This window comes from Pristiophorus japonicus, chromosome 11, assembly GCF_044704955.1.
Source record: "Pristiophorus japonicus isolate sPriJap1 chromosome 11, sPriJap1.hap1, whole genome shotgun sequence".
Taxonomy (NCBI): domain Eukaryota; kingdom Metazoa; phylum Chordata; class Chondrichthyes; family Pristiophoridae; genus Pristiophorus; species Pristiophorus japonicus.
In genome coordinates this window covers 114262823-114290032 of record NC_091987.1, presented here as the reverse complement: position 1 = coordinate 114290032, position 27210 = coordinate 114262823, and the positions used below count along the sequence as shown (strand labels likewise).

The following is a 27210-nucleotide window of genomic DNA, read 5'->3' as shown; positions in this document are numbered from 1 at the left end:
TTTCTAGAATCACTACACATACTATTGAGAAAAAGCGACAACTGGGTGTGGGATGCATCTTAAGACAGAGCTTTCGAGAAAGCCACCAATCTGCTTTGCTCGAACAAGCTGCTGGTACATTATGACCCATGTAAACGTTTAGTTTTGGCCTGTGACGCATTGTCATATGGAATTGGTTGTGTACTCCAACAAGCCAATGAGTCGGGGAAACTTCAACTGTTGGGTATACATCCAAAATTTTGGCTAAAATGGAAAGAGCCTATAGCATGATAGAAAAAGAAGCTTTAACGTGTGTGTAAGGTGTTAAAAAGATGCATCAATACCTGTTCGGTCTGAGGTTCGAATTAGAGACTGATCACAAGCCGCTCATTTCATTGTTTTCCGAGAGCAAAGGTATCAATACCAACGCTTCATCCCGCATCCAAAGGTGAGCGATGACATTATCTGCCTATGATTATGTCATTTGCCACAGACCTGGCACAGAGAACTGTGCCGATGCTTTGAGCCGGTTGCCGTTGCCCATACCGGAGGTGGAAACGCCACAACTGGCGGATCTAATGTTAATCATGGATGCTTTTGAGAGTGAAGGAACCCCTGTCATGGCTCAACAAGTTAAAACCTGGACCAGCTAGGACCCGATTTTATCAGTGGTAAAGGGTTGCATCCTCAAAGGCGATTCGTCTGCCATACCTCAGCAAATGTGTGAGGAGGTCAAACCATACATTCGTTGCAAGGACGAACAGTCTATTCAAGCAGATTGCATACTGTGGGGCAATCGCGTTGTAATGCCCAAGAAAGTGAGAGAGAAGTTCGTGCATGAGTTACACAGCACACATCCGTGTAGAGTAATAATGAAGGCCATCGCCAGGTCCCATGTATGGTGGCCAGGAATTGACTCTGAGCTGGAAACATGCGTGCATCAGTGCAACACTTGCATGCAGCTTAGCAAAGCACCAGCAGAATCGCCGCTGAGTCTGTGGTCGTGGCTGTTATGTTTGTAACCTCACATAACTGTAACCTTTATGTAACAACACTGTACACTGTATACACCTGAGAAATGCACACCTTGACCACAGGGGGTGAACTTGTGGGAGACACTCCTCACCTGGTCATCCAGGTATATAAAGGGAGGTCCCATGCATGGTCATCACTTCTTGGTCCTGTGAATAAAGGTACTTACAGTAGTGTGTAAGGACATAACATTTGGCGACGAGAAACGGGAATCACTGACTCAAGAGAATGGCCACCGGTAGCAGGGAGGAACGGTACTGTGTTGGTGAGGACTGGGACGATTTCATTGAGAGGCTCCAGCAGAGCTTTGTCACGAAGGACTGGCTGGGAGCAGCAGCAGCTGACAAGCGAAGGGCGCATCTACTGACCAGCTGTGGACCTAAGATGTACGCGCTGATGAAAGACCTGCTCGCACCCGAGAAGCCGGCGGACAAGACCTTCAAAGAGCTCAGCAAACTGATCGGCGAGCACCTCAAATCGGCGAGTAGTATACACATGGCCCGACACCGATTCTATACACAACGACGTCGGGAAGGGCAGAGCATACCGGACTTCGTTGCAGACCGTCGGTGCTTGGCCAGCCTCTAAGTTCACAGACACTTGCATGGGGGAAATGTTAAGGGATTTCTTCATTGAGGGCATTGGTCATGCCGGGATTTTTAGGAAGCTAATTGAGACCAAGGACTTGACCTTGGAAACAACGGCGTTGATGGCTCAAACCTTCATGGCGGGGGAGGAGGAAACCAAGATCATATACGCACGCAACTCTGCTCCCAACGTGGCGATGGAGCAGGGAGTTAACATGGTAAACGCGACTCAGAACCCCGCAGACAGGCAAGAGCAATTCGACACCAGCCAGGCAGTAACAGACTCTAGGGTGGGCCCGCAACAAAGACAATGGCAGGTTGAACGGATCTTTACACCATCACAAGGGACAATACGTCCCGGGATGGGACCATTGACACCCACAAACAGAGTGCTCAAGAGTAATCAAAGAGACAATCAGAGAGGAATGCCTGGTAACAGCTCTTTTGTTCACAACAATCTCAGCTCATGCTGGACGTGCGGGGGCAAACATTCTGTGAAGACCTGCCGGTTTCAACAATTCATCTGCAGAATTTGTAACTTGAGTGGACATTTAGCCAGGATGTGCAGGAAGCCCGCAGCAAGGCTGGTTTACGAAGTGGATGAACCACAAGAGGGGTCTGCAAGGCAGGGGTATGCCTGGGACACAGCAATGGACGCTGAAGTTCAACGGGTCCAGGTGGCAAACATCCACAGCTCATACACAAAAACGCCACCTATGATGATGAGAGTACTGTTAAACGGCATCCCGGTACGCATGGAGCTGAACAAAGGAGCCAGCCAGTCACTTATGAGTGTCCAACAATTCGAGAAACTGTGGCCACTCAGAACTAGCAGACCCAAACTAGAACGCATTGACACGCAATTACGGACGTACACCAAAGAGATCATCCCAGTGCTAGGCAGTGAAATGCTGGTGGTCACACATAATGGATCTCAGAACCGGCTGCCAGTCTGGATTGTCCCGGGAAATGGTCCCGCGCTTTTGGGGAGGGGCTGACTAGTCGAGATGAACTGGAAATGGGGGGGGGATGTGCACCCATTTCATCTGTGGAGCGAAATTTATGCTCACAGGTCGACTAAAGTTCGAGTCATTATTTTAACCTGGCGTCGGGACTTTCAAAGGCACCAAAGTAAGGATACGCATCACCCCGGATGCCACACCAGTGCACCACAAAGCCAAAGCTGTGCCGTATGTGATGCGGGAGAAAATTGAGAGTGAGTTGGACAGGTTGCTAAGAGAGGGCATAATTTCGCCCGTTGAATTCAGCGACTGGGCAAGCCCCATTGTTCCTGTTCTAAAAACGGATGGCTCGGTCAGGATATGTGGCGACTACAAGGCCCCAACTGCGGCGCTCCACGTGAGAGCGTCGACCGCATGAAAGACTCAACCTTTGACCCAAAGATGTTGAGGGGAGGTGATGTCATGTTTGTAACCTCACATAACTGTAACCTTTATGTAACAACACTGCAACTGTATACACCTGAGAAATGCACACCTTGACCACAGGGGGTGAACTTGTGGGAAACATTCCTCACCTGGTCATCCAGGTATATAAAGGGATGTCCCACGCAGGGTCATCACTTCTTGGTCCTGTGAATAAAGGTACAGGTCACCTTGTATCCAGTATGTGCCTTGTGTTGATTTGCTGTAGTGTGTAAGGACACAACAGTGGCCATCCAAACCTTGGTCCAGGATCCATGTATATTTTCCAGGTCTCTTCCTGGGCAAGATGTTTTTAGTGGTGGTGGATGCTTAGTCGAAGTGGTTAGAGTGCATAATCATGTCATCCAGCACGTCCACGGCTACCATAGAGAATCTCAATGTCATGTGGATGTGGTGTATTTGGACTTTCAAAAGACTTTTGACAAGGTCCCACACAAGAGATTGGTATGCAAAATTAAAGCACATGGTATTGGGGGTAATGTACTGATGTGGATAGAGAACTGGTTGGCAGATAGGAAGCAGAGAGTCGGGATAAACGGGTCCTTTTCAGAATGGCAGGCAGTGACTAGTGGGGTGCCGCAGGGCTCAGTGCTGGGACCCCAGCTATTTACAATATACATTAATGATTTAGTTGAAGGAATTGAGTGTAATATCTCCAAGTTTGCAGATGACACTACACTGGATGGTGGTGTGAACTGTGAGGAGGATGCTAAGAGGCTGCAGGGTGACTTGGACAGGTTAAGTGAGTGGGCAAATGCATGGCAGATGCAGTATAATGTGGATAAATGTGAGGTTATCCACTTTGGGGACAAAAACATGAAGGTAGAATATTATCTGAATGGCGGCAGATTAGGAAAAGAGGACGTGCAACAAAACCTGGGTGTCATGGTACATCAGTCATTGAAAGTTAGAATGCAGGTACAGCAGGCGGTGAAGAAGGCAAATAGTATGTTGGCCTTCATAGCTAGGGGATTTGAGTATAGGAGCAGGGAGGTCTTACTGCAGTTGTACATGGCATTGGTGAGGCCTCACCTGGAATATTGTGTTCAGTTTTGGTCTCCTAATCTGAGGAAGTATGTTCTTGCTACTGAGGGAGCGCAGCGAAGGTTCACCAGACTGATTCCTGTGATGGCAGGACTGACATATGAGGAGAGACTTGGCCTGTATTCACTGGAGTTTAGAAGGATGAGAGGGGATCTCATAGAAACATATAAAATTCTGACGGGACTGGACAGGTTAGATACAGGAAGAATGTTTCCGATGTTGGGGAAGTCCAGAACCAGGGGACACAGTCTAAGGATAAGGGGTAAGCCATTTAGGACTGAGATGAGGAGAAAATTCTTCAATCAGAGAGTCATTAACCTGCAGAGAGTTGTTGATGCCAGTTCTTTGGATATATTCAAGAGGGAGTTAGATATGTCCCTTACCGCTAAAGGGATCAAAGGGTATGGAGAGAAAGCAGGAAAGGGGTACTGAGGTGAATGATCAGCCATGATCTTGTTGAATGGTAGTGCAGGCTCGAAGGCCGAATGGCCTACTCCTGCACCTATTTTCTATGTTTCTATGTTCGCGACACATGGTCTGCCTGACATAGTGGTGAACGACAGTGGGTCGTGCTTCACCAGTCAGGAATTTCAGGAGTTTGTGAAACTTAATGGCCTAAAACATGCAAGGTCAGCACCATTCAAGCCTGCGTCCAATGGGCAAGCTGAACATGCAGTACAAATTATGAAGCAAAGCATGAGGAGAGTAACCTAACTGTCACTGTAGACCCGCTTGTGCTGCATACTGCTGAGTTACAGGACAAGACTCCACACACTCACAGAGGTCTCACCTGCTGAACTCATGATGAAAAGAGGTCTTAAGACCAAGTTATCTCTTGTGCACCCGAATTTAAGTAATCATGTTGAATACAGAAGACAAAGTCAACAAGGGTAGCACGATCGTGCAATTGTGTATCGCGAGATTTCTGTTAATGATCCTGTATATGTATTGAACTATGGTCAGGGTCCCAAATGGATTGCTGGTACGGTCATGGCCAAGGAGGGCAACAGAGTATTTGTTATTAAGCTCAAGAATGGGCAAATTTGAAGGTTGGCATGCAGGTACAGCAGGCGGTTAAGAAAGTAAATGGCATGTTGGCCTTCATAGCGAGGGGATTTGAGTACAGGGGCAGGGAGGTGTTACTACAATTGTACAGGGCCTTGGTGAGGCCACACCTGGAGTATTGTGTACAGTTTTGGTCTCCTAACTTGAGGAAGGACATTCTTGCTATTGAGGGAGTGCAGCGAAGGTTCACCAGACTGATTCTCGGGATGACAGGACTGACCTATCAAGAAAGACTGGATCAACTGGGCTTGTATTCACTGGAGTTCAGAAGAATGAGAGGGGATCTCATAGAAACATTTAAAATTCTGACGGGGTTAGACAGGTTAGATGCAGGAAGAATATTCCCAATGTTGGGGAAGTCCAGAACCAGGGGACACAGTCTAAGGATAAGGGGTAAGCCATTTAGGACCGAGATGAGGAAGAATTTCTTCACCCAGAGAGTGGTGAACCTGTGGAATTCTCTACCACAGGAAGTTGTTGAGGCCAATTCACTAAATATATTCAAAAAGGAGTTAGATGTAGTCTTTACTACTAGGGGGATCAAGGGGTATGGCAGGAAAGCAGGAATGGGCTACTGAAGTTGCATGTTCAGCCATGAATTCATTGAATGGCGGTGCAGGCTTGAAGGGCCGAATGGCCTACTCCTGCACCTATTTTCTATGTTTCTATGTTTCTTTGAAATGGAACAGGACTGGGCCGGTAAGTGCATCACTGTGATTTTCAGGGTGCTACTGCCCCTTCCTGCCCATCAAACTTGGCTCACCCATCTTCTTTATGGCTGGGCCCATTATTCAGAAGCTTAGAAAGCGTTCCTGCACAGTAAGTTTCCCTGCACTATTGGTTAGAATGATAAAAAGAGGGTTGTTGAGACATGGAATGCCTTACGATGGAGCGGAATCCAAAGTGGCTTTTAAAAAGGAAATGGATAAAAATTTGAAAAAGAAACATTTTAAAGGGCAGGTGGAAGTGGATACCTCTTTCAATCCAGCACATAAATGGACCAAATGGCCTCTTTCTATGCAGTAAAATTCTATAATTCTGCTGCTTCTCTAACTATATAGACATTCACTCCAAGATCCGGAAAACACTAGGGAAATGCATGAAACATTAGCTGGAACAAAACAAATTAATATATCTGAAACATCAATTGAATTTTAAAAAAAACATTAGCAGTGTACTCAAATTACTCAATGCACTAAACATTAGTGGAAAAAAATACACTAAGCACTGAATGAAATATACAAAATCTGGAATGAAATGCATCCAGCTTTTATTCATTCTGTTCCTTTAAATTGGGACATTGATCGGCTTCTTTTTAATGTCTCATTTTAATGGATGGCAGTCCCAATAGGTTGGATTTCCATCCAGACATCGCAAGTTTCAATGAGACTGTTCAAGGCCCCATTACTATGTTGGCTATGTGTATAAGTAGAGTCCTGCTCAAAATGAGAATACAGCCTGAATAGAAAGTGGGTCAGAGCGTGAATCCAGCAAGGAACAAGCGGAAGTGTTTGCCACCCAATTTCCCAGTCTGCATTCGCCTTAGTCCTGCCAGCAATCATCATCATAGGCAGTCCCTTGAAATCAAGGAAGAATTGCTTCCACTCTAAGGGCCCAAGTTTCCACATGATTTGCGCCTGATTTTTAGGAGCAACTGGTGGAGAACGGACTATCTTAGAAATCGCAATTCTCCACATTTTTTTTTTCTGCAGTTCGAGTCAGGAAGAACAGTTCTACTTTGGAACAGAATTTTTTCTTGAAAAGGGGGCGTGTCTGGCCACTGACGCCTGATTTCAAAGTTTCCACAGTGAAAACGTACTCCAAACTAAGTTAGAATGGAGGAAGTGAAGATTTTTGTAGAACTGAAAAAACCTGTTCTACACATTAAAAAATCAGGCGCAGGTTACAAATTAGGCGTCCAGAACGAGGTGGGGGGGGGAAGGGAAGTCATTAAATTCTACAATAAATCCTTATTTATACTTCTACAAATATTATACAAATAAATCCAACCTGAATAAACATTTATAAGCAAAGAAAAGATTAAATAAACCATCTTCCTACCTGTGTGAAGGCACGGTGAATGCTGCAGTCAGCCTGAGGCGCCCGTTCTTCCCGCGGGGGGTGGGGGGGAGGAGGCGCCCGTTCTTTCCCGCCGGGGGGGGGGAGGAGGTGCCCGTTCTTCCAGCGGGGTGGTGGGGGAAGGAGACAGTGAGAAGGCTGCAGTGAGATGTGCTGATGGCAATGTGCTTTTATTAAAAAATTGTTCAAAAATTAAACAGCTACAAAGAACTACAAAAATGGCCGAGTGCCAATGTTTTTTTGACACTGAGCATGTGCAAACGCTCCAACGCGCACGCGCAGCGTTGCCGGCAGGAAAAAAACTAATTTAAATAGTACCCGCCCCCTCCCACTTACAAAATCGGTGCGAGTGTAGGCTCCGCCCTCCTGGGCGCTGCGCCAGGTAGACAAGGAGCTGCAGAACGCGCCAGAATCGCGAGTTTTTTTTCCGGCGCCGTTTTAGGCGCGAAAAACGGGTGCCCAGCTCAGAGGGGCGCCCGTTTTTTATCGTGTGGAAACTTGGGCCCTAAAAGTGAGTCCAATACAGGAATTACAGTCTCTGTCACAGGTAGGACAGATAGTCGTTGAAGGAAAGGGTGGGTGGGGAGTCTGGTTTGCCGCACGCTCCTTCCGCTACCTGCGCTTGTTTTCTGCACGCTCTCAGCGATCAGACTCGAGGTGCTCAGCACCCTCCCAGATGCTCTTCCTCCACTTAGGGCTGTCTTTGGCCAGGGACTCCCAGGTGTCGATGGGGATGTTGCATTTTATCAAGGAGGTTTTGAGGATGTTCTTGAAACGTTTCCTCTGCCCACCTGGGGCTCGCTTGCCGTGTAGGAGTTCCGAGTAGAGCGCTTGCTTTGGGAGTCTCGAGTTAGGCATGCGAACAATGTGGCCCGCCCAACGGAGCTGGTCGAGTGTGGTCAGTGCTTCAATGCTGGGGTTGTTGGCCTGATCGAGGACGCTAACGTTGGTGCGTCTATCCTCCCAGGGCATTTGCAGGATCTTGTGGAGATATCGTTGGTGGTATTTCTGCAGTGATTTAAGATGTCTACGGTATATGGTCCAAGTCTCTGAGCCATACAGGAGGCTGATATCACTACAGCCCTGCAGATCATAAGCTTGGTGCCAGTTTTGAGGACCTGATCTTCGAACACTCTCTTCCTCAGGCGGCCGAAGGCTGCGCTGGCGCACTGGAGGCGGTGTTGAACATCGTCGTTGATGTCTGCCCTTGCTGATAGTAGGCTGCCAAGGTATGGAAAGTGGTCCACGTTGTCCAGGGCCGTGCTGTGGATCTTGATGACTGGGGGGGGGGGGGGGGGGGGAGACAGTGCTGGGGGTGGGGTCAGTTTGGTGGAAGACCTTTGTCTTATGGATGTTTAGTGTAAGGCCCATGCTGATGCACATGCAAAAAGTCTTCCCAGCATCTCATTCACTACACATTGTTTATGAGTGTTGCTACGTTCATATACACCTTAAAAAGAGAAAAGGGAAGAACTTCTGCTTGCCACTTTGTTCCTGCCATGACCCAAAATCCTGGGGACAGGACCATTTTAATATTAGGAGCGGGTGTCCACGCCACTAGCAGTGCTACTGTGGGGCCCAACCTGCAGAGCTACTGGGATTTCAGAGCAGCTCCAAGCAACTGGAGGGAGGGAGCTCACAGGCAAGTCTGATTGAAGACTGAAAACCTCGCAAAGGCCCTTGCTCAATGCTCCCCCACTGGTGGATCCAGAGTCAAACAGCGATCCATCGTTCTGGGATCAATTGCCATTTGAATTCCTTTTAGTGGAGCCTACATGGGGCCCGGTGCAGCACGTACACCTGCTTTCTGCTGGCGTGCATACCTCTGGCTATATGGCTGGCGTATTTGACAGGATGTCCTGGGGATACCAGGAAACTGCCAAATTGATATAGCGATAGAAGGGCCACAGATAGAAGAAACACCCATACTCTTCCATCACAATTTGCTGCGGCAGGTGTCGAAGGACAGAAAAACCCAGCAGAGGTGGGTTTTGCCCCAATTTTCAGCCTCTTTGCTCCCAGGTCACTTGAAGGAGTGGAGGTTCTAACCTCAAGTGTTTCTCTGTAAAGCCAACCATGATTGTTGATTGTTAAAATTATTCAATCTCAGAATGTGGCATTGCTGGCAAGGCTGGCATTTATTGCCCATCCTTAAACTAAGTGGCTTGCTAGGCCCACTTCAGACGACAGTTAAGAGTCAGCCATGTTAACGTGAGAGTGGAGTCACATATAGTACAGACCGGGCAAGGATGGCAGGATACCTTCTCTAAAGGTAACCTGTTCTTACAGCAATCCAACAGCTTCATGGTCACTTTTACTGATATAAACCTGGAAGTGAAAAAATAGTTTCTTTTTAAACTAAATTCAAATTCTCAAACTGCCATGCTGCGATTTCTAAGTTATCTTATCTTAAAACTGTGCATTTGTTCTTTTCACTCGTATGTTGAGGAACTGCCGTATGTTCGAATCCAGAGAGCTACTGGGTTGAGGATCCTCAGCCTAAACCTCATGCACTAGATTTCAGAACCCGAAAAGGAGGCCTGAACAGCAAAATCCTGGTGCTACAATGAGGAGGCCTACTGTTTTCTCACAACTTTACATTATGGTACACAATAGTATCATGATACTGTGCATATGGATGTTCCCCCATTGCACAGTGGCATGAATGTGCTACACTTCCTCTGCAGCACAAGCAGGCTCCATGGTGTGGTCAGTACCTCGCCAATTAGGGTGACAGATGCTCCACGCGCACTTTGCCAAACCCCGAGAAGGCTTTGTGGTGGATCAATGCAGAGGCAGTGTGCTTTTCTAAGTACTGATCAGCAGCACACCGCTAGTCTGGGCCGAGATCCTGTGCAAGTTTGTGTGGATATATCCATCATCCTCTGAAACTGAGATAGCCTCCTGCATCGACTCAATAGGGCATGTTGTTGACTCATCTGTGAAGACATAAGAAACAGCTTATATCATTAGACTTCAAACTCTGCAGAGAGCTCTAGTTTGTCTACAGTGATGCTATTTCAGAAGATGAGAACAAGTACTTGAATTATTTACTCAGAACACAGTAAATGAGAGAGGATGCAGGATATTACGAGCTGAAGATTTACAAGGCTATCACATACCATTGTGTGCATTAATATTGGATTTTACAGTGCATGTATTTATGATTATGTAATAGATTATTAGACTTTATTATAATAATGGAAATGACTTACCAACTTTTACAGCAGTTTCGGAGGAGGAGCGAGCAGCCTTATTGCAGCTTAGTTAGAACATTTGATTTTCTTGGTGCCTTTTTGAAACTGGGTGGCATAATATTGTGTTCCAGATTACACTGTGAAAAATGTATTGGTCCTTGATACTCCGATAAAAATCGTAGACATTTCTGTACATTTTACTGTAACAATTCACCCTTCTAACGTGGCAGCCTATATCTTAACAAAGTCATGTGGCACAGAGAATGATTTTGATAACTAGAAAGTATTAGTTTCTGTATTCAATAAACAATGCATAAATTCTAATTCTTTGACGTGTAGCCTCACTTGGCTCATTTCTATAAGTGAGTGTGTTAAAGTTATATAATTTTAAGTAATTGTCATCAAGTCGTGGATTATTCACAACTTCCTTCAGATGTACATCAGTGTCATGTATGTTTGCTTGGGTTTACTAGCCACCAGGTGGCGCCACTGTCGGGGGTCATTGGGCTGTGAGCACATGTGTGCGGCCCAGCTATAAAAGGCCAGCCATCTTGTACTGTGATCACTTTGGGCCCTAATAAAGTAGAGCTAGGTTTGTACCTGTTCGGAGTTTACAGTATTCAGTTTATTCAGTTATTGCTACACATTTGGCGACGAGGTAACAAGAACCTTCGCATGCAAAAATGAGCGCAATTGGAATTCTGGAGCGATTCGTGGAGGGAGAAGATTGGGCAGACTTGAAACAGTACTTCGTGGCCAACAAAATGGAGAAAGAGGCAGACGCCGTTCGGCGCTGGGCGGTCCTCCTCACGGTTTGCGGTCCAAAAATCTATGGACTCAAAGAATCTCCTCTCGTCCTTAAGTCCAATGGACAAAGATTATGAAACATTGTGTGCTGTGGTATGTGACCATTTCAAACCAGATAAAGGCATTATCATCTCAAGATATCGATTCTATACGCACATTCGTTCTGAGGGCCAGGAAGTATCGGAATTCATTGCCGACCTAAGACTTCTAGCTGGACCATGCAAGTTCGAAACTGCTTTGGCAGACATGCTGCAGGACTTCTTTGTAATAGGTACCGATATAGGTAAAAAAACAGGATGAGGTCCTACAAGACGAATTTAGGGAGCTAGGAGCTAAATTAAAAAGTAGGACCTCAAAAGTAGTAATCTCAGGATTGCTCCCAGTGCCACGTGCTAGTCAGAGTAGGAATCGCAGGATAGCTCAGATGAATACGTGGCTTGAGGAGTGGTGCACAAGGGAGGGATTCAAATTCCTGGGACATTGGAACCGATTCTGGGGTAGGTGAGACCAGTACAAACCGGACGGTCTGCATCTGGGCAGGACCGGAACCAATGTTTTGGGGAAGTGTTTGCTAGTGCTGTTGTGGAGGAGTTAAACTAATATGGCAGGTGGATGGGAACTTATGCAGGGAGACAGAGGGAAGTAGAATGGGGGCAGCAGCAAAAGATAGAAAGAAGAAAAGTAAAAGTGGAGGGCAGAGAAACCTAAGGCAAAAAGCAAAAATGGCCACATTACACCAAAATTCTAAAAGGGCAAAGTGTGTTAGAAAGACAAGCCTGAAGGCTCTGTGCCTCAATGCAGTATAAATGCACACGAGGCCCATGCTTGAGAGGTCAGTCTGTGACCTGTCCTTTATTCCATAGCTCTCAAGTGATGAAGGTGGGTGGAGCTTCCCCTTTTATACCTGAAGGTCCAGGTTAGGAGTGTCTCCCAAAAGTTCACCATCTAGTGGTCATTATTCTCACAGTGTACAACTTGTCAGTTTATACATGGGTTACAATGCTGGTTGAATACATGACAGTTACTGTACAAGATAAAAGTTCACGTGATTGGGGGTAATATATTAAGCATGGATGGAGGATTGGCTAAATAACAGAAAACAGAGAGTCGGAATAAATGGGTCATTTTCCGGTTGGCAAACAGTAACTAGTGGGGTGACACAGGGATCGGTGCTGGGTCCTCAACTATTTACAATCTATATTAATGACTTTAATGAAGGGACCGAGTGTAATGTAGCCAAGTTTGCTGATGGTACAAAGATGGGTGGGAAAGCAAATTGTGAGAAGGACACAAAAATCTGCAAAGGAATATAGACAGGCTAAGTGAGTGGGCAAAAATTTGCCGGATGGAGTATAATGTGGGAAAATGTGAGGTTATCCTCTTTGACAGTAAAAATAGAAATGCAAATTCTAATTTAAATGGAGAAAAATTGCAAAGTGCTTTTTCATGCACAAGGGCCTGGGGGTCCTTGTGCATGAAACACAGAAAGTTAGTATGCAGGTACAGCAAGTAATCAGCAAGGCAAATGGAATGTTGGCCTTTATTGCAAGGGGGATAGAGTATAAAAGCAGAGAAGTCCTGCTACAACTGTACAGCATATTGTGAGGCCATACCTAGAGTAGTGTGTGCAATTTTGGTCTCCGTATTTAAGGAAGGATATATTTGCATTGGAGGCTGTTCAGAGAAGGTTCACTAGGATGATACCGGAGATGAGGGGGTTGACTTATGAGGATAGGTTGAGTAGGTTGGACCTATATTCATTGGAGTTCAGAAGAATGAGAGGTGATCTTTATTGTGTTCCTAACACAGATGAGGCTGCACACAGGGAGGTTAAAGTAACAGTGACCTCAGTATTTAATAAGACACTCCAGAGTGAGGAACAGGCCTCAGGGGCCGGCTTATATACAGTGCTCCCAAGGGATGCTGGAATCCCTTGGGACTTCAGGGGATGAGCTCCCTGGTGGCGGAACATGGGAGTGCATGCTTTACAGGTACACAACATCACTCCCCCCCACCAAAGTCAAAGTGCAAACTATTTACAAGGTGAGGGGGTCGGGAGCCTTTCTTTCCCTGGTGGACCACCTCGGTACAAATGTCTGTTCTGGTGTGTTGGCTGTGCCCTCGCTGGGCTGGCGTGTTGTTGCTCCTGCAGGGCTGCTTGGATGAGCCTGGCCTTGCTGGGCTGTTGGGTGTGATGGGTTCAATTTCCTGGTCCGGCGTGGTGTCGTTGATCCTTTGGTGTGTGTTGTGGGCTCAAAAAAGGTGGTGCCTGTTGTGGGTTGTTCAGGGCAGTCTGTGAACCACAGCCTCATTTGGTCCAGGTGCTTTCTGCAAATTTGTCCATTATCCAGTTTGACTACAAACACCTTATTCCCTTCTTTAGCTATCACTGTGCCCATGATACACTTGGGACCATGTCCATAGTTTAGCACATACACAGGGTCATTCAGATCAATTTCCCGTGACACAGTGGTGCGACCATCGTTTACATTTTGTTGCTGTCGCCTGCTCTCTACCTGATCATGCAGGTAGGGATGAACTAGCGAGAGTCTGGTTTTAAGTGTCCTTTCATGAGTAGCTCAGCCGGGGGCACCCCTGTGAGCGAGTGGGGTCTCGTGCGGTAGCTGAGCAGTACTTGGGACAGGCGGGTTTGGAGTGAGCCTTCTGTGACTCGTTTGAGGCTCTGTTTGATTGTTTGTACTGCCCGCTCTGCCTACCCATTGGAGGCTGGTTTAAACAGGGCCGAGGTGACATGTTTGATCCCATTGCGGGTCATGAATTCTTTAAATTCGGCACTGGTGAAACGTGGCCCGTTGTCACTGATCAGTATGTCAGGCAGGCCATGGGCGGCAAACATGGCCCTCAGGCTTTCAATGGTGGCGGTGGCGGTGCTTCCCGACATTATTTCACATTCAATCCATTTTGAAAAAGCATCCACCACCACCAGGAACATTTTACCGAGAAACCGGCCCGCATAGTCGACATGGGTCCTCGATCATGGTCTGGAGGGCCAGGACCACAAACTTAGTGGTGCCTCTCTGGGCGCGTTGCTCAACTGAGCACATACGCTGTATTGCCTTACACACGACTCTAAGTCAGAGTCGATACCGGGCCACCACACGTGGGATCTGGCTATCGCTTTCATCATTACTATACCCGGGTGTGTGCTGTGGAGATCCGAGATGAACGTCTCCCTGCCCTTTTTTGGTAGCACTACGTGGTTACCCCACAACAGGCAGTCTGCCTGAATGGACAGCACATCCTTTCACCGCTAGAACGGCTTGATTGGCTCTTGCATTTCAACAGTGATGCTGGCCCAGCTCCCATGCAGCACAGTTTTTTACTAGGGACAGCAGAGAATCTTGGCTGGTCCAAGTCCTAATCTGGCGGGCCGTGACAGGTGATTTATCATTTTCAAATGCTTCCATGACCATCAACAAGTCTGCTGGCTGCGCCACCATCAACAAGTTTGCAGGCTGCGCCATTTCCACCCCCGTGGTAGGCAATGGTAGCTAACTGAGAGAATCCGCACAGTTCTCGTTGCCTGGCCTGTGGTGGATGGTATCATTATATGCTGATAGTGCGAGTACCCACCTTTGTATGCGGGCTCAGGCATAAGTATTTATCCCCTTGTTTTCAGCGAACAGGGATGTGAGGGGCTTGTGATCGATTTCCAGCTCAAATCAAGGTGTCGTATGATGGTGCGGTTCACGATTTACCGTTATGGATTGTTCCAGGCAATGGTCCAATGCTGTTCGGCAGGAACAGGTTCGAAAAAATCTAATGGAACTGGAACGAGATCAAAGCGTTGTCGTCGGAAGAGGATACTCGATGTGCTCAAGCGCTGAGCAAATTCCCTTCGCTGTTTGAACCAGGCATCGGCAATTTCATGGGAGCCAAGGTGCAGATCCACGTGGACTCGGATGCAAGACCTGTCCATCATTAAGCTTGGGCAGTTCTGTACATGATGAGGAAGAAGTTCGAAATCAAACTGGACAGACTCCAGCGTGAAGGGATCATATCACCAATTGAATTTAACGAATGGGCCAGCCCCATTGTTCCCATGTTGAAAAGTAATGGCACTGTCAGTAGACTACAAGGTTACGATCAACCGAGTTTCGAAACAGAATCAATACCCATTACCGAAGGCTGATGACCTGTTTGCAATGCTAGTCAATGGGAAGTCGTTCACAAAACTGGATCTGGCGTTGCCCTACATGACAGAGGAGCTGGTCGACACATCGAAGAAACTTACGTGCATCAACACTCAAAGGACTGTTTATCTACAACAGGTGCCCTTTTGGAATTCGCTCAGCTGCAGCCATATTTCAGAGGAACATGGTTATATGTCTCTCCTTATCTGTAGAATAACTTCACGAGGCCTAGTGCTGTGCTTGAACTGCTGTGACCTTCAGCTCTTTATTGTCTCCCAGAGTGAGGCAGCAATGTGGTGACCAGCCTTTTATACAGCCGCTGCCTGGGCCTCCCACAGTTGCACCCTCTAGAGGTACCAGCATAGTATGTACAGAGTATGCATATATGACACATGGATAGTTTACTGAAGTCCATCCCCAGAACTGTCATGTTCCAAGATGACATACTGGTCACAGGTCGTGATTCCGCCGAACATCTGAACAACCTGGAAGAGATTCTACATCGTCTGGACAAAGTAGGACTCAGACTGAAACGCTCGAAGTACGTCCTCATGGCACCGGAAGTCGAATTCCTGGGGAGGAAAACTGCTGCTGATGGTATCAGGCCTATGGACTCGAAAACCAAGGCCATCAAAAATGCACCCAGGCCTCCGAATGTGACAGAGCTGCGTTCGTTCCTTGGTCTACTCAACTACTTCGATAATTTCGTACTTAGATTGAGCACCTTATTAGAGCCACTGCACATGCTGCTAAGAAAAGGCAACAACTGGGTTTGGGGTGCATCTCAAAATAGAGCTTTTGAGAAAGCTATTAATCTACTTTGCTCTACCAAGCTGCTGGTACATTATGATCCATATAAGCGTCTAGTATTGGCCTGTGATCCTTCGTCATATGGAGTTGGTTGCATGCTCCAACAAGCTAATGAGTCGGGCAAATTACAACCTGTTGCATATGCTTCAAAAAGTTTGTCAAAGGCAGAAAGAGCCTACTGCATGGTAGATAAAGAAGCACTAGCCTGTGTGTATGGGGTTAAAAAGATGCATCAGTACCTGTTTGGTCTTCGGTTTGAACTGGAAACAGATCACAAGTCACTCATTTCATTGTTTTCGGAAAACAAAGGTATCAATACCAATGCATCGTCCCGCATCCAGAGGTGGGCGCTGACATCTGCCTATGATTATGTCATTCGGCATAGACCTGGCCCTGAGAATTGTGCCGATGCATTGAACCGTCTGCTGTTGCCCACACCGGAGGTGGAAACGTCACAACCAGCAGACCTATTGTTAGTCATGGATGCTTTTGAAAGTGAAGGAACCCCTGTCACGGCCCAATAAGTTAAGACCTGGAACAGTCAGGACACGATATTATCGGTTGTGAAACGTATCCTGAGTGGTGATTGGTCTGCCATATCCAAGCAAATGTGTGAGGAGACCAAACCTTACATCCATCGCAAAGATAAATTATCCATTCAATCAGATTGTATACTGTGGGGTAATCGTGTTATTATGCCTAAGAAAGGCAGATAGAAATTTGTGCATGATCTACATAGTACACATCCAGGTATTGTCATGATGAAAGCCATTGCCAGGTCTCACGTATGGTGGCCTGGAATTGACTCTGATCTGGAATCATGTGTGCATTAGTGCAACACTTGCATGCAGCTTAGTAAAACACCAGCAGAATCGCCGCTGAGTCTGTGGTCGTGGCCATCTAAACCATGGTCCAGGATCCACATCGACTTTACGGTCCCTTCCTGGGAAAGATGTTCTTAGTTGTGGTGGATGCTTATTCCAAGTGGATAGAGTATATAATCATGTCATCCAGCACATCCAGAGCTACCATTGAGAGCCTTCGTGTCATGTTTGCTACGCATGGTCTGCCTGACATCATTGTAAGCGACAATGGATCTTGCTTCACCAGTATGGAGTTTCAAGAGTTCATGAAACTCAATGGTATCAAACATGTGAGGTCAGCACCATTCAAACCCGCATCCAATGGACAAGCAGAGCGTGCGGTCCAAACCATCGAGCAGAGTATGAAACGTTTAACTCAAGGTTCACTGCAAACTCTCTTGTCATCCATATTGCTTAGTTACAGGACAAGACCCCATACGCTTACTGGGGTCTCCCCTGCTGAATTATTGATGGAGAGGTCTCAAGACCAGGCTCTCTCTTGTCCACCCTGACTTGAATAACCGTGTCGAATACAGACGTCAACGTCAGCAAGGGTATCATGATTGCACTACTTGTCATGCGACATTTCTATCAATGATCCTGTGTATGTACTAAATTACGGTCAAGATCCCAAATGGATTGCCGGTACTGTTACGGCCAAGGAAGGTAACAGAGTGTTTATCGTTAAGCTCAAGAATGGGCAGACATGCAGGAAACATGTCGATCAGATAAAGCTGCGGCACACGGATGAACTGGAACAGTCTGAGGAAGACACAATCAGTGACCAACCAACCTACCCTCAGTCATCAGAGGACTCCGCTGTCATCAATGAATCTGGACTTTCAATCACTGACATGGTCAATGAATCTGGACTTTCAATCCCTGACGTGGTCACTCCCATCAGATCGGCTACCCGGCCCCCAGTCATAACAGACCAAGATGAGGAGAAACTTCTTCACTCAGAGAATTGGGAACCTGTGGAATTCTCTACCACAGAAAGTTGTTGAGGCCAGTTTGTTCGATATATTCAAAAGGGAGTTAGATGTGGACGTTACAGGGATCAAGGGGTATGGAGAGAAAGCAGGAAATGGGGTGCTGAAATTGCATGATCAGCCATGATCATATTGAATGGTGGTGCAAGCTCGAAGGGCCGAATGGCCTACTCCTGCACCTACTTTCTATGTTTTTATAACTCAGAACGCTCGCCCAAGGCTGGAGTTGAACTGAGATGTTCAACTCAGGAGCAGAAAGCCCTGGACCATCTCAATTTGTAAAAAGACCGTTACTAATATCTTAAAGGGTGATATTGTCATATATATATGCTTGGGTTTACCGGCTAACAGGTGGCGCCACTGTCGGAAGTCATTAGGCTGTGCGGACGCGTGTATGGCCCAGGTATAAAAGGTCAGCCATCTTGTAATGTGAGTAGAGCCAGGTTTGTACCTGTTTGGAGTTTACAGTATTCAGTCTATTGAGTTATTGCATACACAACAATCAGGAAAACCCAAAGCTATTGTCCTCAGCACCCACTGAAAACTCTACTCCCTTGACTGATTTCTTCCCTCTTCTTGTCTCAGGCTGAACGATATGATACTAAATGGTTTGATCCTGAACTGTGCTTCAAACTCCACATCCTCTCCATCACCAAGACTGCTTATTTCAATCTCCAATACAGAGATCCAAGCACATAATCCAGGCTCACACTTCAATGTCATATTGCGGGAGTGATGCACTGTTGGACATCCTGCCTTTCAGATGAGATGTTAAACCGAGGTCCCATCATCCCCCACATGTGGATGTAAAGGATCCCACGGTACTATTCGAAAAAGCAGTGGAGTTCTCTTGGTGTCCAGGCCAACATTATCCCTCAACCAACATCACCAAAACAGGTGATCTGGTCATTACCACATTACTGTGTGGGGGACCTTGCTGTGAGCAAATTAGCTGCCGTGTTTCCTACATTACAACTGTGACTACACTTCAAAAAGTACTTCATTGGCTGTAAAGCGCTTTGGGACATTCAGTGGTCATGAAAGGTGTTATATAAATGCAAGTCTTTCTCTTTTCTTACATAAGGTACCACACAAGAGAGAAATACAGATTCAGATGGGGCCATAACTAAATGTAAATGGTCAAGCGCCTTTAATAAACAACAGAACCGCAGACAAAAAGGAATGGTTCAAATCCAAAACCCTAACTTGCAATTGAGTCACAACAGAAAATATACTTGGACATCCAGTTAAAGTTAAACTGCATAATTACACATAATGTTGCTTTCCAACACTATGTGTCCAAAATCTTAAAACTGGACAATGCTGGCTTCGGACATGACCTAAGTAACCTTCAAAAATAATTTAAATTGTTTTACAGGATAGCAGATACAATATCCGCTACAGCACAAATGTCTTTCATTGAGAGATTTTTAGAATTCGTTTTTCCAGAGACATAACCTAGAAACAAAAAAGTTCCCATCGAGAGAAATAATGCCTCTTTAAAGCTGCAGTAACCATAGTGTCAACCAGCACATTTAGGAAGTAGAACCTAAGAGCTGGCCATAATACAAGGAAATCTTTGTTTGTTGCCAGTGATCTTGACAAGAATATCAACTTGGAAAGTAATCTTTCAGCCACGGAGTAGGTAAGTTTATACTTGTGATTCACCACACAATCCGTTCCAGATTTCAAATGTATCACCAGGGGAGACCAAGTGTTTCTATACCTAGAGCGAGAAATTAGAGCACTAGCCACCCCAGGCCAATATTGTGGACACTCTATTAGCGGGTTGATCAGCAACCTGCATTTATATAACTTGTCTTTAGCTAGGCTGTAATCAAAAAAATGGATACTGAGCAAAAAGACAAGAGCTATTTTAGGAGCAGTGACCAAAACTTGATTAAAGAGATGGGCTTTAAGGAAAGTCTTAAAGGAGGAGAGGGAGGCAAAAAGATGGAGGAGTTTAGGGAGGCATTTTCAGTGCAAGGGGCGTGGGTCACTAAAGACATGGTTGCCAATAATGAGATGCAGGCGGGAGAGAATGCATAAGAGGCCAGCATCAGAGGAATGGAGTGTTTGGCGTGTGAGGTGTGGGGGGGTTGTAAGGAATACAACCTTATTCCTATATCTATAGATATGTATAAATATGTAAAGAGAAAAAGGTTAGTAAAGACAAACGTAGGTCCCCTGCAGTCAGAATCAGGGGAAGTCATAACGGGGAACAAAGAAATGGCGGACCAATTGAACAAGTACTTTGGTTCGGTATTCACTGAGGAGGACACAAACAACCTTCCGGATATAAAAGGGGTCGGAGGGTCTAGTAAGGAGGAGGAACTGAGGGAAATCCTTATTAGTCGGGAAATTGTGTTGGGGAAATTGATGGGATTGAAGGCCGATAAATCCCCAGGGCCTGATGGACTGCATCCCAGAGTACTTAAGGAGGTGGCCTTGGAAATAGTGGATGCATTGACAGTCATTTTCCAACATTCCATTGACTCTGGATCAGTTCCTATGGAGTGGAGGGTAGCCAATGTAACCCCACTTTTTAAAAAAGGAGGGAGAGAGAAAACAGGGAATTACAGACAGGTCAGCCTGACATCGGTAGTGGGTAAAATGATGGAATCAATTATTAAGGATGTCATCGCAGTGCATTTGGAAAGAGGTAATATGATAGGTCCAAGTCAGCATGGATTTGTGAAAGGGAAATCATGCTTGACAAATCTTCTGGAATTTTTTGAGGATGTTTCCAGTAGAGTGGACAGGGGAGAACCAGTTGATGTGGTATATTTGGACTTTCAGAAGGCTTTCGACAAGGTCCCACACAAGAGATTAATGTGCAAAGTTAAAGCACATGGGATTGGGGGTAGTGTGCTGACATGGATTGAGAACTGGTTGTCAGACAGGAAGCAAAGAGTAGGAGTAAATGGGGACTTTTCAGAATGGCAGGCAGTGACTAGTGGGGTACCGCAAGGTTCTGTGCTGGGGCCCCAGCTGTTTACACTGTACATTAATGATTTAGACGAGGGGATTAAATGTAGTATCTCCAAATTTGCGGATGACACTAAGTTGGGTGGCAGTGTGAGCTGCAAGGAGGATTCTATGAGGCTGCAGAGCGACTTGGATAGGTTAGGTGAGTTGGCAAATGCATGGCAGATGAAGTATAATGTGGATAAATGTGAGGTTATCCACTTTGGTGGTAAAAACAGAGAGACAGACTATTATCTGAATGGTGACAGATTAGGAAAAGGGCAGGTGCAAAGAGACCTGGGTGTCATGGTACATCAGTCATTGAAGGTTGGCATGCAGGTACAGCAGGCGGTTAAGAAAGCAAATGGCATGTTGGCCTTCATAGCGAGGGGATTTGAGTACAAGGGCAGGGAGATGTTGCTACAATTGTACAGGGCCTTGGTGAGGCCACACCTGGAGTATTGTGTACAGTTTTGGTCTCCTAACCTGAGGAAGGACATTCTTGCTATTGAGGGAGTGCAGCGAAGGTTCACCAGACTGATTCCCGGGATGGCGGGACTGACCTATCAAGAAAGACTGGATCAACTGGGCTTGTATTCACTGGAGTTCAGAAGAATGAGAGGGGACCTCATAGAAACGTTTAAAATTCTGACGGGGTTAGACAGGTTAGATGCAGGAAGAATGTTCCCAATGTTGGGGAAGTCCAGAACCAGGGGACACAGTCTAAGGATAAGGGGGAAGCCATTTAGGACCGAGATGAGGAGGAATTTCTTCACCCAGAGAGTGGTGAACCTGTGGAATTCTCTACCACAGAAAGTTGTTGATGCCAATTCACTAAATATATTCAAAAAGGAGTTAGATGAAGTCCTTACTACTAGGGAAATCAAGGGGTATGGTGAGAAAGCAGGAATGGGGTACTGAAGTTGCATGTTCAGCCATGAACTCATTGAATGGCGGTGCAGGCTAGAAGGGCCGAATGGCCTACTCCTGCACCTATTTTCTATGTTTCTATGTTTCTAAGGAAGGAGGAGATTACAGAGATATGAACAGCAAGACCATGAAAGAAGTTAAATACGAGGATCAGGATTAAATTTGAGACATCAGGGGACTTGGAGCCAATGAGCACAAGTGGTGACGGGTGAGCCATACTCATCGCAGGATGGGTTATGGGCTAAGAGTTTTGGATGAGCTGAAGTTTGCAGACTATGGAGGATGGGAGGCTGGCCAGGAGAGCATTGGAATAGTCAAGTCTGGAGGTGACAAAAGCATGGATGAGGCTTTCCGTGGCAGAATGGCTGAGACAGAAGCAGAAATGGGTGATGTTATGGAGGTGGCAGTAGGCAATCTTTGACATAGAAAGGATATAGATTTAGATGCACAGCTTGGGGTCGAATAGGATGCGGAGATTGCAAGCTGTCTCGTGCAAGCTAAAACAACAACAACAACAGCAAGTTGCAAATATATAGCACCTTGAAGGAGCTCAAAAGTCTCAGAGGATTGTAGGGCTGGAGGAGATTACAGAGATCGGGGGGGTGGTGGGGGGTGGGGAGGCTGTAGAGGGATTTGCTGGACTGGGAGCTAATATAGGTCAACGAGCACAAGGGGTGATGGGTGAACGTGATTTGGTGCGAGTTAGGATATGGGCAGCAGAGTTTTGGATGAGTTTAAGTTTATGGATGTTGGAAGATGGGAGGCTGGCGAGGAGAGCACTGGAATAGTCAAGTCGAGAGGTAACAAAGGAATTGATGAGAGTTTTAGCAGTGGATGAGCTGAGGCAGGGCAGAGACAGTAGGTGACCAAAATTGACCATAGCCCGAAACGAGGAGCGCCCCAATGCATGGGGCAGCCTAACCGTTGAAATTCAGCACTTCGGGGATTTTTTTGGAGCAGAGCAGAAGTGGCCTCATCATGGGGGCGGAAGTGGGGGCGGGGCAGAGTAGCCGACACTCGAAGTCATCAGTGACGCGCTGATGACATCATCGTGCTGGCGCGTCACGTCTCTCCCTATCAGTTAAAGGGGTGGACTGCTGTGAACTCTGCAACCACTTTAGTGGCAAACACTGGGCAACCAGGGAGGGTTTCGGCTGGGCCAGGGCTGCCTGTTGGCGGCTCGGCTGAACCCATAGCCATAATTGTCGGGCTGACCTTGCAGTTGACCGACAAAAAAAATAAGATGGCATTGCCGGCAGCTACCCCTCCCCTTTAAGGGTGGCCACGCTGCCAAGCCACAAAGAGTGTACTGACAACAAAAGCTATCGGGGGCACTGATAGGCGGTGACGACAACGGCGCTCCCACAGGGCAATTCCGGGAAAGGGGCATTTTCCCAAGGGGCAATTGCACGAGGGGGTGTCCGCCAGTCAGTAAGGTGTCAGCAGGAAAACGGGTGGAGCAGTCCCGGACACCGTTCCAAACCTGAGGAAGGGCAATTTCCAAAATGGCGGCCCCTCCACGGAGACTCGGTGGCCATTCTGCACCGCCCCCTGGCCGCCGCTGTCAGGTGGCCAGAGACCTTATCAGAAGGTGCAATTTTGGCCCCTATAGTGGACATGTGGTCGGAAGCTCATCTCAGGGTGAAATAGGATGCCAAGGTTGCGAACAGTCTAGATCCGCCTCAGACAGTGACCCAGGAGAGGAATGTAATTCATGGCTAGGGAATGGGGTTTGTTGCAGGGACCGAAGACAATGGCTTCCGTCTTCCCAATATTTCGTTGGAGGAAATTTCTGCTGATCCAGGACTGTATGTCTGACAAGCAGGGTGACAAATCAAAGACAGTGGGGGAGTTTGAGAGAGGTGGTGGTGAGGAAGCACTGGGTGTCATCAGTGTACACGTGACGTACTGACGTGTTTTCGGATAATGTTGCCGAGGGGCAGCATGTAGATAAGAAATAGGAGGATGCCAACGATAGATCCTTGGAGGACTCCAGAGGCAACGGGAAGAGAAGCCATTGCAGGTAATTCTCTGGCTACAACTGGATAGATAAGAATGGAGCCTGTTGTGGGCAGTCCTACCCAGCTAGATGACGGAGGAGCGGTGTTCGAGGACGATGGTGTGGTCAATGGCTGAGTCAGTGACAAGGGTATGGAGTTTGTGGAAGGGGCCAAAGATAAATGGCTTTGGTCTTCCCAATGATTAGCTTAGGGAAATTGCAGCTCATGTAAGACTGGATGGTGGACAAGCAGGCTGACAGCACAGAGGCAATGGAAGGGTTGAGAAAGGTGATGGTGAGGTAGAGCTGGGTGTCAACAGCGTACATGTGGAAGCTGACTCCATATTCCATTGCCAGTTCTCCAGTCCATCACCTTGGGTGGCAATGTTGCAGAGCACATGAAGACTAGATAAAAGAAAGATATAAAATAAAATAAAGTGCAAACAAAAAAGACTAGGGTGTAGAAATTGGTCCTTGCTAGGCCTGTAGAAATTGGTCCTCACTATGCCTGTAGAAATTGCTCCTGGATATGCCTGTGGAAATTGGTCCACACTATGCCTGTAGAACTGACATGTCCCAAGGACACCTGAACATTGTCGGGTCTGAAAACAAGCATTAGGCCCCGCGGCATATGTGAATGAGCGGCATAATGCCTGTTTCAAGCCCTTCTCCGCTCAGGTTTTCAAGATGTGGATGCGCCAGCTACCGTAAAGATCTGTGGAGCCAGCAGGACTGTGCCTCGCAGTTCCACAGTACGGCTGCTGCCAGCAACTCTCCCACCTCTGGCACTTTCCTGAAGGCCTCTGCTGGTGAGGCAGGTGGCCCAAACTGCATTTTTCCATCGGGAGAACTGCCTATGGAGGTGGGACAGGCATCTTGAATACTTGGATATGGCCCAAAGATTCATTTCTTACAATCTTCGGACCTCCATCTTTGGGTGCAGTGATAATTCTCCAGTGCGCACTGGCAGGCTGGCACTATCTACTCTTACGAATAATACAGGTTCCCAGACCTAACTCTTTTTAAGTTTTAGGAAAATGGTTACTGCTTTGAGAAATTAAACTCCTTACTATACCAGCGCTAGGAACTCAGGAGCTGCCTTCAAAATGCCAATGCAACATTTCACTTGAACCACTGATGCCTGAATTTATAGGACCAAGTTTTGGGTGCACAGTTCAAAACCTGGGCTTTTACATTGGCACACAAAACAGCTAGAAAAATTCCGCTAAAAGCACACGCAATCTCTGATAAAAACAAAATAGCAAGACAGAGTGATAGGTACTGAAATGCTACAGTTCCCTAACATGACTCGCATCAAAGTCATGCTCAAACATTCACACCTCTGTTGTTGACTGCGAGACAAATGGCTTTGCAAAACAAGCTGATAACAGGAAACCGAGCACTAAGGGGTCCGAGGAAATGTTTCCAGGATAAAACTGAAGCAAAGGCTTAAGGAATGTGACATTCATCCAATATCCTGGCAAAGTTTAGAGAGTTTGGAAATCTGCCATAAAGTGTGGTGCCACATACTTCAAATCCAACAGAGTGGTAACAACAGAAGAAAAGCAATGGGCCAAAAGTTGCTGTCAAAACAGTGAGGGTAATAGCGCATGCTGTTATTTATGTGAAAATGCCACAGCAACTTCAGGCGAGGGCAGATGTGTGATTAAACACGGAAATCCAAAAGTTGCTGTCTAAGATGTGCTGCTCCGCTGTAAGCTTCGCGAAAACGGCATCTCGCTGTCTGGCTCACCATTCAAATGCACTGAGCGGCGTGACGTTCCTGCACTTGCACGGTAGATATGATCTAAACTCGCCATAGAAAGTTAAGTGTTGTCCATTTCAAGTCTCAGTACCCTTTCAACAGCATGATAAATATTAATTACTGCCAGTAAACCACAGGACATAGAAAGCACTCAGGAATGACATGGCATCAAAGTGGGGAGTGGAGGAGGGAGGGGTGTGTGATGCTGAATGAAGTCATGCACATGGGCTGTTCTCCAATGTACATAACTAGCCTGCATGCAGAACCCAATTATAAGCTTCTTAAATTTGCATAGGGCATTAAAATAGGATTAGACAATGAGGTTCAGGTTTTGCAGAACAATTTAAATCTGTAACTGGGCAAACTAATAGCAAACAAAATGTAATTTTGAGTATTAAATACAAAATATTGCACAATGAAAAAAAATAAGCAACATAGCTGTACAATGGAGTTTATATTAGCATAGGGAGACTTTGAAAGTTGTTTATTTATCTCAAGGTGGCTGGATTACAAAAGGGAAGAAGTTATGTTTCAATTCTATTGTCTCGGTCAGATCCCTCCTGGAGTACTGTGTTCAGTTCTGGACAACGCACCTCACAAAGTATGGGCTCAATTTTCCTCAATGCCGCTTTTTAGTGTATTGCCAGAGTTACGCCTGTTTTTTCTGGTCGCAACTACTCCAAAAAGATAAGTAGCAAGTTTCCCCGTTCTATTTTTTGAAATTGGCGCCGTGCAGCCTGTCCTGTAGCTTCGGGGGGTGGAGCCTAATGTCTGTGCTGAATAAATGCTGCCACCGCCTTCTGCGCATGCGCGAATAAAAAGTAAGTTTTTGACGTGATTGCTATGGGCGTGCATGCCCAGTACAGCTCTCGGTCTGCATTCGGCCATTTTTAAAGAGCCAGGTTTGTGTGGGAACTTTAATTCTCATTGGAAAAATCGGAGCTGCAGTACAAGATGCAACGCAGCTCAAGGCCTAAGAATTTTTTACAGCATGAAGTGGAGGCGCTGGTTACTGTAATTGAGGCCAGATGGCACGAGCTGGACACCAGCAGAGGTCACATAAAAGTGTCACCAAAAGAAATGAAGAAACGCTGGAACCAACTTGCAGAAGATTATTGTGCAATGGTGGCCACCCCGAGGTCTGGAGGTCAGTGCAAAAAGAAGTGGAAGGACCTTGGTCAAGTGGTTAGTGTAAGTAATATTTTAATTTATTCAATGGAATTACAATTGTAAATGTGACCATCTGTATGTGACCCGCCCAGCAGAAAGACACCCTCTCTAAAAAGTTATGTTTGCATCTTTGCAGAGGAAGGTGGCACACAACAAACGGGAATGAACTCTGCCTGGAGAAAAACAACCACCACTGCACAAGCTGGGCCCACACTCGAGGGAGAGGGTAAGTCCTGCAAATTCCAGAGTCTGGCTTTGCTAAATGTTAAGTACTGTGCGGGCTAGCCATGCTTCAGTTCATGGGGATGTCTTCATCAGCTACGTT

The 27210-nt window shown here is 46.5% G+C and overlaps 1 protein-coding gene across 3 annotated transcripts in view; it reads right to left on the bottom strand.

Moving 5' to 3' along the window:
- rab9a (RAB9A, member RAS oncogene family) overlaps positions 1 to 27210 on the bottom strand; it is a 90852-nt gene that overhangs the window by 57516 nt on the left and 6126 nt on the right. The window contains exon 1 of one of the 3 annotated variants that reach the window (XM_070893893.1): positions 9949 to 10038. The exons of 1 other annotated variant lie outside the window; for it this stretch is intronic. The gene's annotated coding sequence lies outside the window, so the exon portion shown is untranslated. Of the gene's footprint in view, positions 1 to 9948; positions 10039 to 27210 lie in introns of those variants that run through there. One more of the 3 variants, XM_070893890.1, reaches the window with a different exon arrangement.